We start from the raw sequence: 13,033 nt of genomic DNA, 5'->3' as shown, positions 1-13,033 counted from the left end.
GGTGCTCACCTTCCACCCTACCAACCTTCGCATAAACCAAGTCATCCGACGACATTTCCGCCACCTCCAAACAGACCCCACCACCAGAGATATATTTCCCTCCCCAGCCATTTCTGCTTTCCGCAAAGACCGTTCCCCCCCTGTCTCCCCGGTCCGGTCCCAGCCCACCTTCCGCAAAGACCGTTCCCTCCGTGACTACCTGGTCAGGTCCAAGCCCCCCAACAACCCACCCTCCCTTCCTGGCATCCTCCCCTGCCATCGCAGAAATTGCAAAACCTGCACCCACACCTCCTCCCTCATCTCCATCCAAGGCCCTAAAGGAGCCTTCCACATCCATCAAAGTTTTACCTGCACATCCACCAATATCATTTATTGTATGCGTTGTTCCCGATGCAGTCTTATCTACATTGGGGAGACTGGACGCCTCCTAGCAGAGCGCTTTAGGGAACATCTCCGGGACACCCGCCCGGGACACCAATCAACCCCACCACCCTGTGGCCCAACATTTCAACTCCCCCTCCCACTCTGCTGAGGACATGCAGGTCCTGGGCCTCCTCCACCGCTGCTCCCTCACCACCAGACGCCTGGAGAAAGAACGCCTCATTTTCCGCCTGGGAACACTTCAACCCCATGGCATCAATGTGGATTTCACCAGTTTCCTCATTTCCCCTTCCCCCACCTCACCCCAGCTCCAGCCTTCCAGCTCAGCACTGTGCTCATGATCTGTCCTACCTGCCTATCTTCCTTTCCACCTATCCACTCCACCCTCCTCTCTGACCTATCACCTCGATCCCCATTCACCTATTGTACTCTATGCTACTTTCTCCCCACCCCCCCACTCATTTATCTTTCCACCCTGGAGGCACCCTGCCTCAATTCCTGATGAAGGGCTTTTGCCCGAAATGTCGATTTTCCTGCTCCTTGGATGCTGCCTGACCTGCTGTGCTTTTCCAGCACCACTATAATCTATACTCTGGTTTCCACTATCTGCGGTCCTTGTTTTTACCCACAAACACCAATACAGGGGAGTGGGAGCGCTGTACAATTGCAACGGTTTTCAGCTGAACCATACTGGGATCAGCATCCTGGCAAATTTTATAATGAGTTATTGACAGAGTTTTAAATGACATAGCTGGATTCCATGGTGGAATAGGTCAAGTGAGAAGAGACCTTCAGTTGAATGGCATTCAGCATATTTGAACAGCTCCATACCATCCAACGTCCAAAGGTTTGGCAGAAAACGCAGTCCAAACTTTGAAGACAGGCTTAAACAAACAACCTACAGCTTCACGCGATACCAAACTGTCCTGGTTCCTGTTTGATTACAGGACCACCTCTCACGCAATTACAGGGACAGCTAAAGCAAAGTTGCTAATGGGGAGAAGACTTCGCACTGGGTTAAACCTGATCTTTCCAAACCTGGGGGAGGGTGAAATGGCATCAGGAACACAATACTGGACACAAGACACCTCTAGGTGAGAGAGGCAGTTTACTTCAGGGACAAAGTTTGCTGTCGAAACCAGGAAAACAGTGCTGCATGGGTAAGGGGCATGATCGCATGAGCTCAGGTCCCACGATGTACAAAGTTTGGGGAGGAGAGGCGTCCTGAACAATCACGTGGACTACATGAAAGCTGCAACCGTGGAAACAGAGCAGGAGCAGAACATACCCAGCCCCTCAGAACACATTTCTGATGAAAGGCTTGCGCCTGAAACATCGATTCTCCTGCTTCTTGGATGCTGTCTGACCTGCCGGGCATTTACAGCGCCACACTTTTCAACTCAGGCTTGCGTCAAAGAAATCTCCAATGACAAGATAGAGACAGCAGGTGCTGCAGCCACGACACTGTTACTACCTGAAGACGAATTTCAGTAGAGATGCTCTGGGCACAAGTGGCGGGCTATGGTCTGGTACACACCACCATCATCTGAGGGAGAATCAGGAGAGACCAGAACTGGTGCAAAAATGCCCCAGGAGAGGCTGAGGGAAAAACAATGGGCCGAGGTCCAGGATTCAGATGGGGAGCAATGTAGCGATTGTAACAAGGTGGATCTCACAGAATATGAGTTGCCTGATTGGACCAGGTAAACAACTCCAATCGGGAGCCCTAGCTGACAGATATAAACACAGCTGTGCATGCACACACACCATGGGTGCTGGGGAAAAAATAAAGCACTACCGCAGTTAGGCGGTAGTGTGGGGGTAAAAAAAGAAAAACAGAGAAAAAAAAAGAAAAAGAGAAAAAAAAATAAACACAGCCGTCTCCCTTTTTCTCAGGGATCTGGGGTGGAGGGTGCTGCACGCAGCGGTCCCCTGCAACCGCAGATTGCGGTGGTTCACGGACTCCCAGCCCAACTGCTTGTTCTGTGACGCTGTGGAGTCCGTGGACCATGTATATATTGGGTATGGGCATTTGCACCCCCTTTTTGATTTTCAGTCCCACGCTCCTGATCTTTGGGCACCCGGTACGGAGGAGGGAGGGCAAGTCTGAAGACCTCCTCGTGGGTCTGCTCCTGGGCCTGGCCGAACTGCCCATAAACAGGTCCAGGCAGCGGGCCGTGGAGGGAGTCGTTAGGGCCAACTGCCTGCCCCTCTTCCGCGGTTACGTTAGGGCCCGGGTGTCCTTGGAGAACGAGCATGCGGTGTCGACCAACACCCTGGAGTTTTTCAGGGAGAGGTGGGCGCCGCAGGGAGTGGAGTGCATTATTTGCCCCTCCAACTCTATTTTGATTTAATCCCTGCCCTCTCCTTCACTGTTTGACCACACAGCATTGCCCTTTCCTATCTTCCTGGTGGTGGAAATTGAATAAAGATGCGTGCACCTTGTGTCTCTCACTGTATCTCACACCTGCACACACACAACATGGGTGCAGGGGAAAAAATAAGCACTACCGCAGTTAGGCGGTAGTGTGGGGTTTTTTTTAAAAAAAATAAATACAGCTGTGGGCGGCACAGTGGTTAGCACTGCTGCCTCACAGCGCCAGGGACCCAGGTTCAATTCCCGCTTCAGGCAACTGTCTGCGTGGAGTTTGCACATTCTCCCCATGTCGACGCGGGTTTCCTCCGGGTGCTCCGGTTTCCTCCCACACTCCAAAAATGTGCAGGTTAGGTGAACTGGCCATGCTAAATTGCCCGCAGTGTTAGGTGAGGGGGTAAATGTAGGGGAATGGGTCTGGGTGGGTTGCCCTTCGGAGGGTCGGTGTGGACCTGTTGGGCTGAAGGGCCTGTTTCCACACTGTAAGTAATCTAAAAAAAACACAGCTGTAAGGCCCTCTTTGAGTGCCTTACCTGATCCAAAGGTGTGTAATAATATTAGAGATTAGAGAAATGGGTATAAACAGAGTGTCAGGGGTTCTATTCACTATAGAAGCAGGCTCTGAGCTAGCTGGGTCAGCGTCATGTACATTGTACATGTAAATAAGGGGTGAATTGGCGATGGGATACTAGCGTTCATGGAGTTATTTCATCCTCAAGTTGGTGTTTTACACAATTCATGGTCATGGTGTACTGTTTTAGTTTTAGACATGCCCTCAGCAGATTCCTTGCAAACATCTGACCAATGGATAACCGGAAAATTGTAAACGATCATTAAGAGAGGTGTTCTTATTTACCAAGAGCATGCCCAAGTTTTCAACTCTATTATACGACAAATCTATTTAAAGAAATTGGATTAAATTTTATAAATATTAATTCACAGTTCCAGTTGAACTTTCAAAATGATCACTTTTATCATGGTCTCCAGTTATAAGAACTCTTTTATGACAAATACCCCTTGAGGAGAGATACAACCTGACTGAAATTATGCAAGAAAGAATTGGCAAGGCATCGAAATCTGAGCGGACGGATTCTAGCTCATTAGCCATGTGTTCAAGGGTCAACGTCGATTGGTCTAAAGTGCATTCGTACTGTCGCCAAATAAAAACTGTCCAAACTGCTCTGAGGGAAAAGAAAGTAACATTAAAAGGAGGGAAAGTGCCCTGGAAATAAATAGCAGCACGGGACGTCAAGCAGAACGGCAGAGAGAGAGAGCTGCTGCACCACACTGAGACAAATCTAGCCACAGTTCGTGTTGTCCTTGGCTGAGGAGCCCTCCCTCACGGTTACATTTTAAAATGGACACAGTTACCAGCCAGCCTCTTGCTGTGTATATGCAAACTGCATTTTGTTTGAGAAGGCAGTCTCCAAATAAGAACAGTCCAAACTGTCCACACTCGATTGACACTAAACATTCAAACTCGTTCACGAAAGTATCTACTTCGCTCGTATCCGCCCTCCTCCCCAGTACAGCTCAATGATGCAGCTCTCTACTGCTTGTTTTACTAATATCTTATTTCTTTAACTGATATTAAAAGGAATGAAAGCAGCCTGGAGATAGTTGATCCTCGTGCTCTAACACACACGTCCCCAGGAAAAAACACACAGAAATCTGCAGAATTCCTGCACTGCACGTTACAAGAGAAGTCCTACAAAAGTTACAAAACAGAGCTCACATTTAGAATGAAATGAGGATCTTGTACCTTCAGCTGACGTCTCTTAGCTATCGAACTGCACCAAGTGTTTTCTTTTCCCGGAAGCGAATTCTTGCCAGATATGACGTTACTATTTTTTTTTCCGATAGACCTATCAGGACGAGAGATTCAATGAAACTGAATGAAGGAAAACGCCAGGACACGTCAAACAGTTAATAAAACCTACCTCTGAAACTTGAGGAAGGAAGCGAAGACCTCGTGAACCCTTAACTAGAGTTGAACACATTCCAAAAGAAGTGTTTTTGAAAGAAAAATATCTTCTGAACACATTCTGAAGGAGGGTCACTGGACTCCAAACTTTGATTTGTGTCCACTAAAGCTGCCAGACGCGCTGAACTTTGTTCCAACAATTTATGTTTTTGTTATTGTTGCTAAAGATATTTTACCTCACTTTATTAACAGAAAATCTGTTCTACAATTTTTAATTTGGATCCTCTAAGTTAAGAATTTTCACACTAAAATTGCAACAAATTACTCAAGACTGAAGCTGGTGTCTGAGATGGGCAATAGTCAGTGCCCTGATGAGACATCTGATGATGTCATGCTGACTATTATGGTACAACAACAGCTTTGCACATCCGTGTCCCATTCTACAGAATGCTATGTTCCACCCTCAGCTGTTCATAGTCAAGCCAACAACTCTCCACCACCTTCTCCAATGGCAACTAGGGACTGGCAATAAATGCTGCCCCAGCCAATGATGTCCACACCCAGTCTGTGAATATAAAATAAATCCTTTATAGTGGCAGCTACAATAAGCTATACCGCAGATCCAGAGAGCAATCAGACTTGGTTTGCACTGCCTCCACGCAATCCACACCTCCAACATGGTTGCTTCAGCTTTCTTGCAGGAGGAAATTTCAAATATGTACCTGAGGCTGAAAGGTTGGGTGACACAGTGGCTCAGTGGTTAGAAGAAAGTGAGGGCTGCAGATGCTGGAAATCAGAGTTGAGAGTGTGGTGCTGGAAAAGCACAGCAGGTCAGGCAACATCCGAGGGGCAGGAGAATCAATATTTCGGCCAAGAGCCTTTCATCAGGAACGAGCCTCATTCCTGATGAAGGGCTTTTGCCCGAAACGTTGATTCGCCTGCTCCTGGGATGCTGCCTGACCTGCTGGTTCAGCGGTTAGCACTGCTGCATCACTATGCCAGTGAACGGGATTCAATTCTACCTTCAGGTAACTATCTGTCTGAAGTTTGTACATTCTCCCTGTGTCTGAGGGGGTTTCCCCCAGGTGCTCCAGTTTCCTCCCACTGTTTGAAGTTGTACAAGTTAGGTGGATTAGCTATGCTGATTTGCCTACAGTGTTCAGGGAAGTGTAGATTAGGTGGATTAGCCATGGGAAATGCAGGGTTACAGGGTAGGGGAGTGGGTCTGGGTGGAATTGTCTTTATAGGGTCAAGTGGATTTGATGGGTCAAATGGCCTGCTTCCACACTAAGGATTCTATGGATTCTAAGCAGCATTCCCATGTGAGAGTGAACAGGCAATGTTAGCAGACACTTCCCTCACAACACTACTTGAAATTTCTGCAATACCTTGTAATTCTATAAGACCGTGGGTGGCACGATGGCATAGTGGTTAGCACTACTGCCTCACAGCGCCAGAGACCCGGGTTCAATTCCCATCTCAGGCGACTGACTGTGTGGAGTTTGCACGTTCTCTCCGTGTCTGCGTGGGTTTCCTCCCACAGTCCAAAGATGTGCAGGTCAGGTGAATTGGCTATGCTAAATTGCCTTTCGTGTTAGGTAAGTGGTACATGTAGGGGTATGAGTGAGTTATGCTTCGGCGGGGCGGTGTGGACTTGTTGGGCCGAAGGGCCTGTTTCCACACTGTAAGTAATCTAATCTAATCTAAACTTGATGAGTGTCTGATCAATACAGTCGACAGTGATGCTGTTCTTTGTAGTCCATTAGACATAGGAACCCTCCAAGATGGCACTGGTGTGTGTGTTCTCCAAAGCAGATCATTCCCTCACATCATTTATAATTGTTCTACTTCTTCAAATCTCAATTGTAAATTTGGAACATTAGATTCTGCATTCTGTTCCATTACCCTGATGTACTCATGTAAGCTAAGATTTGTCTTGTTAGCACTGTACTGCTGTACATGTGACAATAATAAATCAAATCAAATCAAGGAGCTGAGGGAAGCCATTTGACTCATCAAGTCTGCCCTACCATTCAATAAGATTGTGGCTGATCTGATCACCCTCAAATCCAATTTGCATCTTTCTTCGCAAGTCCAATAATTTCCTCTGTGTTGCACATTCCACCATGATCATAACTCTTCCTGAGCTCAATTGCCAATCTTCACACAATCTGCAGCCCCTTCTTTTCCTCTTACGAAAGGAAGGAGCTCCATATTTCTGACAGGAGATTCCAATCAAAGCTCCCTCAGAAATGCAGAAATTTTGCAAGCTCTCTTGCAGCGTAGACCTGATGGGGAAGAAATCCACATCCTCTATGCACAGCAGTCAGCTGCCCTACTCTGAAACTAAAAGTTCTGGCAGCCATTTCAACGGTACCTGTCCAATGCTAAGTACAGAAGGGAAGTGAGATGTTCGGTAAAGATGCTACATTGGTCGGGTGGTAGATGCCAGGCTGAGTAGGATGCCAAGTGGGAAGGTTAAAAAACAGTTAGGGTGTCAGGTGCAGAATAGCAAAGAGGTCACATGAGTGATGAGGGTTGGTTGGGGTGGGTGAGAGAAATTGGGTCAGGTAGTGTGTGCGGAAGGACTCAATCATATCAGGGTCTGGGGGAGGTATAGTAGTGGCATGTGAGGTAAGTATGAGGTCATTTGAATAGTTACTCCTGAGTTGGACTGAACCTAGTGTCTGAGGTGGGCAATAGTCAGTGCCTTGTTAGCCAGTATCTGATGATGCCAAACTGACTACTATGGTACAACAACTCAACTGTTTAACAGTCTAAAATTTCCTGAAGAACTATTCACAGAATTTCATTGGAATCCTCAGAATTCTCCAAGTTAAATAGAGACTTTGAGGTTTCCCGGTATTGGGAATTTGCCCAGCCTAATGTTCAATTTCCCAGGCTATTCCTTCAGAGTCTGTTACGATAGGAATTCCACAGGGCCCCAAATACAACTCACATCTATGCTTCAATAAGGATTGCCTGGCCATTAGAAAATCTTGGCCTATGCTTCAAAATAGTTCTTCACTCTGTTTACAGCAATTATTTCTTTAAAACATTATCCTAGTTTCTGCACTACATGCATTAACGATCCATTCCTATTGAGACTTTAAACAGGTTTGCACTCCCCGCTACAGTAATAATTTATTCAAAAGGTTAAACAACTTTCCATTTTTATACATTATAGTCATCTTCTTGTCACATATGTTTTTAAACAGATGTCGATTTTGAGGTGCATCTGTCTCAATGCATTTCAATGTCTACAGCTATGCATCATCCCTTCTATATAGATATATCTATACTTATACTTTTCACAATGAAACTGAGGCCAACTCAGCAAAGACTGATGTTCAAATTGAGTTTGAACGACTATGATTGCTCAGTTGAAGTTCATCAATTTGTAGTATACTGGGTAGAATTAGAGACTTGGGCAGAGATGCAATATGAGAAGTTAGGTCTGATATGAGCGGCCCAGCTCATGTTTGCAACTTCCTCGCTCCGAGCAAGATTGCGCCAAAGAATGGTGACACAGTTCTGCGGCAGTGGCACAGTAATGGGACTAATGCTGATGATGGTCTCAGCATCGAGGCTGGAATAGCCTGGATCCAGGTCCATGGCTAACCACTTAAGGACTGTGATGCTCAACTTTTAACTTTATTTCTTTATTTTATGCCTCAGATTTTGTACCTACGTACCTTTGTACCTAAGGTGTCCCCCCCCCACCCCACTGAAAATGGTGACTTTGCACATTTTTCACTGTACTCCAGTGACAGTAAAGCCTAATTCTAATTTGGGAGACATTAGCTGTGTTGCAATCTCATGTGAGCTTCTTTTTTCTTGCAGCCTATGATAGGGTTAGGGTTAACTCTAATGCTATCACCAGATGAGGCTGCAGAAAGATGTTTCTTAAATCGTGGTGTTTTTATTAACACAGTGGATTCAGTAATTACTTTGTACAACACAAGATGATCAAGAATATTATATAATGCAGCAAATGAAAGAACAATATGGAAAATTCACTGCCATTACCAAAAAACATTGAGCAGTTTGTGAGTCCTAATCAGGCAGGAGCATGGCTGAATTGACAAAGAGTTGTCAGATAACATACTACACCAGTTCCTCACTGTGCAAAGCCAAGCAGTGAGCTGGTCATTATGCCATTGTATATGATGGGTGGCTGTAAAGAATCTTTGTCATGGAAAAAATTGATGAAGAAAACACTACAGACAAGGAAGTAATGAAATAAACAATACCTACTTCAATCTGCAAGTACACTCAGCATTAAGGGCAAACTATTGAAATGTCTGTCAATGATCTCTGTACAGAATTGCAAAGAACTATGAGGCATAGTTAAAAATAACTAATTCAGGACAGAATTGTCAAATTTGATGAAGCATTGCCTGACCACTTGCAGTTGAAGAATAACTTAAGATTCACGAACACAGTTCAACTGATCAGACAAGCAGAGGTTAGGAAGCAAAATGAATCAGTGATTTGGGGCGACAGAGGACCATATTCCAAAAGTTACCACTCAGATGAACATACTAAGTTTAGAGGCAGAGAGATAACTATTCAAAACAGGGGAGGCAGGAAAAGTGTGTGTCAATGACTGCATTAGGGCGTGATTGGCATTGTGGAAAAATTCCTGATGAAGGGCTTATGCCCAAAACATTAACTCTTCTACTCCTCAGATGTTGCCTGACCCACTCTGCTTTTTCAGTGCCACACTTTTTGACTCTGGCTCTCCAGCACCTGCAGTCTTCACTTTTTCCTGGTGGGGGAAAAATTGCCCTGCAAAGGAATTTGAATGCCATCTTTGCATATGACTCTAAGAGTTACTTCCCAGATTTTCCCTTGAAAATATACTTGAACAAAAACCTGTATTTATTTGAACCCTACAGACTTGAGAATGGTCTTTGAAAGACAACAACTGATTTAGTCCAGAGAATCCCCAGAACTCGATAACCAAAACTAAACAGAATGTTTGCATCAACAGATGTTTACTTTATCATGCATTAAGTTGGGAGGTCAACGTTCAGGACAGGACTTCCCAAATGGGTGAGAAGCAAGAAGCCTGCACAGATTGAGCAAAAAGTGACACCTTCAAAAAGGTAGCAGGTTCATTAAATGGTGTTAAGATGTCTCTGTTCTGAAAGATCATGAATTGAACAAAACCTACTGCAGTTTTGATCCTCAATGGAAAGGAGACATTATTTTACATTAGATCAGTGATTCCAAAAACTCTTCCAACTGTTACCCCCATCCAAAAAATGAAAATTGTTGTGATGCTCCAGCTGGCAAAAACGGAGTTGGGGCAGTTGGTTTGGGTGTGGGGAAGACTTGCATGGTTAAGAGAAGATTGCCTGTTAAAGCAGGGAGATCTTTGTTAATGTAGGAGCGTAGATATTATAATTTGGTCAGAGCTCCATGGTAGTCATTGGAATTTCAACTGATGATCTCCTTTGAAATCCTGATCCTCCACTTTGGGAATTCAGAGGTAAAGCATAGGGTAATAAGAGCATGGAAACAGACCCTTCGATCCAACCAATCCATACCAGCCACAATCCCAAACTAAATTAGTCTCACTGGCCTGTGCTTGGTTCATATCTCTCCAACCATTTCTTATTCATGTACTTTATTCTGACACTGAACCATGGTTGGAGAAAAATTCCCTTCAGCCATCAGACATCAATGTGCCAGGAGGTATAAAACACAAGTCACAGCACAACACACTGCAACTCTCTAATTTAGAGAGAAAAGCAATACACTGAGCTCTCGTAAGTGATCCAAAATCAGACCTGTTCATTTCTAAGCAGGAAGTTCAGTGCCATCTTTGCAAGATGAAGAGTCACCTCCAGGCTTCTCCCTTATATACTTGAACAAAAGCATCAGCTTATTTGATTGGATTTGCAGAATAGAACAGGAAAGTTGAGACGGTCAGTGTAAAATCTTCAAACATCAATTTCTACAACCGATTACGGATAAGAAACCAAAGACAAGCACACCACTTCACTCTACAAAGAAAACCCAGCGTTTCTGTTTGCACCCAGAAAAGTTCCTCATCTGCTCTTCTTGAAGATAAAGAGGAAAGTTGAGTCTACGTTGAAGCAGGGAATTATTTCACCCATAACAGAGCAAAATAGCTGGTGTTTACATATGATCCCAATACCAAAATGCACTGGATCTATCAGAATTGGCACAGATTTGACATAGCTGATTGAAACAGTTGAAGATAATGTTCAAGCATTTTTGTAAAAGATAATGTTGGCTCACATCTGTTTGCTACGTGCAGAACAAAATGTTCCAGAACCAGGTTGCCAGATGGCTGAAGTGCCTGAAATTGTGAAACTATGTAACATTGAACAGGGGTTTAAGGGCTATAAATGTGAACAATATATTTTGTGGAGTGAAGTAAGGCTCTAAGATGAGAGAGACCTTATCCCTTACATATGTATTTGAACAAAAACCATTTCTTCACTTGAACCCCATAGACCTGAGAGTGGTCTTTTGATCACAGCAATTGACATAGTCAGCACGATCCCTGGGGTTCGATAATTGATACCAAATCAAATTATGGCATCAATAGGTGGGTGAGTATGTTCATCATCTATTAGATCCAGAAATCAATATTCAGGGCAGGACTTCCCCCAACTGGAGATAATTTGCGAACCTGAATCAAGAAACAGAACAGTAGGTGAAACAACCAAAGCAATGAAGTGATCACAGTTCCTTCGGTAAACAAGTATTGCAAGCAAGGTATTGTTCCCACGATAAACCATATGAATTAGAAGAATGGCCGTGGGGGTCAAATAGAGGGTCTGCTTCCCACAGAAAGTAAGAATGAAGTATAAAACAGAGAAGTCTGATTTTAACAGAAGTTGGCAGACTGGAATTTTTAAGGAGAAAGTGAGGACTGCAGATGCTGGAGATCAGAGCTGAAAATGTGTTGCTGGAAAAGCACAGCAGGTCAGGCAGCATCCAAGGAGCAGGAGAATCGACGTTTCGGGCATGAGCCCTTCTTCAAGAATGAGGAAACTTGATATTGGCAGTGTTACCATCACTGGATCCCCACTACAACATCCTGTTGGGCGGGGGGTTACCATTGACCATATGTTTAACTGGATCTGCCATTTAAATACAGTAGCTACCAGAGCAGGTCAGAGGCCAGGAATATTAGACATGTAATTCACCCCTAAATCCCCAAAGCCTGTCCACCATGTACAAGGTACAAGTCAGGTGTGTGGTGAAATACTCCTCACTTGACTGGATGGGTGCAGCTCCACAACACTTAATAGCTTGACATACTCCAGGACAAAGCAGCCTACTTGATTGACACCACATCCACAAGCATCCACTCCCTCCATCACCAATGCTCAGCAGCAGCAGTGTGTCCTATCTACAAGATGAGCTTTAGAAATTTGTTAAAGATCCTCTGTCAGCACTTGCCAAACCTACGACCACTTCCATCTCAAAGGAGAATGGCAGCAAATATATGGGAGCACCACCACCTGCAAGTCTTCCTCCAAGGCACTCACCACTCTGATTTGGAAATATATCATTGGTGCTTCATTGCCATTGGGTCCAGGTCCTGGATTTCCTTCCCTAAGGGCATTGTGCGTCAACCTCTAGCACATGGACTGCAGTGATTCAAGAAGTTAGTTCAGCAGCATCTTCTCAAGGGTAACTAGGGGCAGGTAAGAATTGCTGGCCAGCCAGCAATGCCCACATCTCATGAGTGAATTTAGGAAAAGGATGCATTCCAAGGTTTTTTTTCTCTCTCAACACGTTCTGTCAGTGACTATCTTTATATTGTCAGCATTCCTGCCTTGCCTTACAGTGCACTGCCCACTCAGCTAGCGCTTAAGGTTGCTTTATTTCCATGCCTCTTAACATGTACCCAATTTCAGGTAACTTGACATGACTGTCAGCAGTTGTCAGTGAAAGGGTGGATATCCACTGTATGGCATTTGCTACTCCAATCTCAGATCTGCAGCATGTGGCATTGATTTCACTGCGAATGTACTGTGTGTACTTCAAGCAAATGGCCATGTCTCAGACTGTATGTCTCACTCAAATCCAAGGAGGCACCAATCAGTGGAGCCCAGCACAGTCAAGACCAGACTCAGTCCAGATGCTTGGGCACTAAAAGGTGTCAGGGTGGCCCACTCAAAATCGGGTTATGTATCTAATAGCTGCAGTGCAGTCAGTCTGGAAAAGTCATGGGAACAGATAGGGAGCTGCTCGGATATCGATAAGAGGTATGGTCACTTAATGTTTGTGGCCACCTGGCTAAGTCATACAAGTGGATGGGCCATGGTCAGACTGAAGGGTTCCATCTGTCAAAAGTCAAGAGT

General features: G+C 44.9%; 1 protein-coding gene across 1 annotated transcript in view; it reads right to left on the bottom strand.

Moving 5' to 3' along the window:
• The window catches only part of LOC122541857 (elongation of very long chain fatty acids protein 5-like), a 39,527-nt gene extending 34,908 nt beyond the window's left edge, over positions 1-4,619 (bottom strand). The window contains exon 1 of the mRNA XM_043678931.1: positions 4,491-4,619. The gene's annotated coding sequence lies outside the window, so the exon portion shown is untranslated. The remainder of the gene's footprint in view (positions 1-4,490) is intronic.
• Positions 4,620-13,033: the final 8,414 nt, after the last annotated feature.

The sequence above is a fragment of the Chiloscyllium plagiosum genome, chromosome 38 (genome assembly GCF_004010195.1).
Source record: "Chiloscyllium plagiosum isolate BGI_BamShark_2017 chromosome 38, ASM401019v2, whole genome shotgun sequence".
Lineage (NCBI taxonomy): Eukaryota > Metazoa > Chordata > Chondrichthyes > Orectolobiformes > Hemiscylliidae > Chiloscyllium > Chiloscyllium plagiosum.
This window is presented reverse-complemented; position numbering and strand designations above follow the sequence as displayed.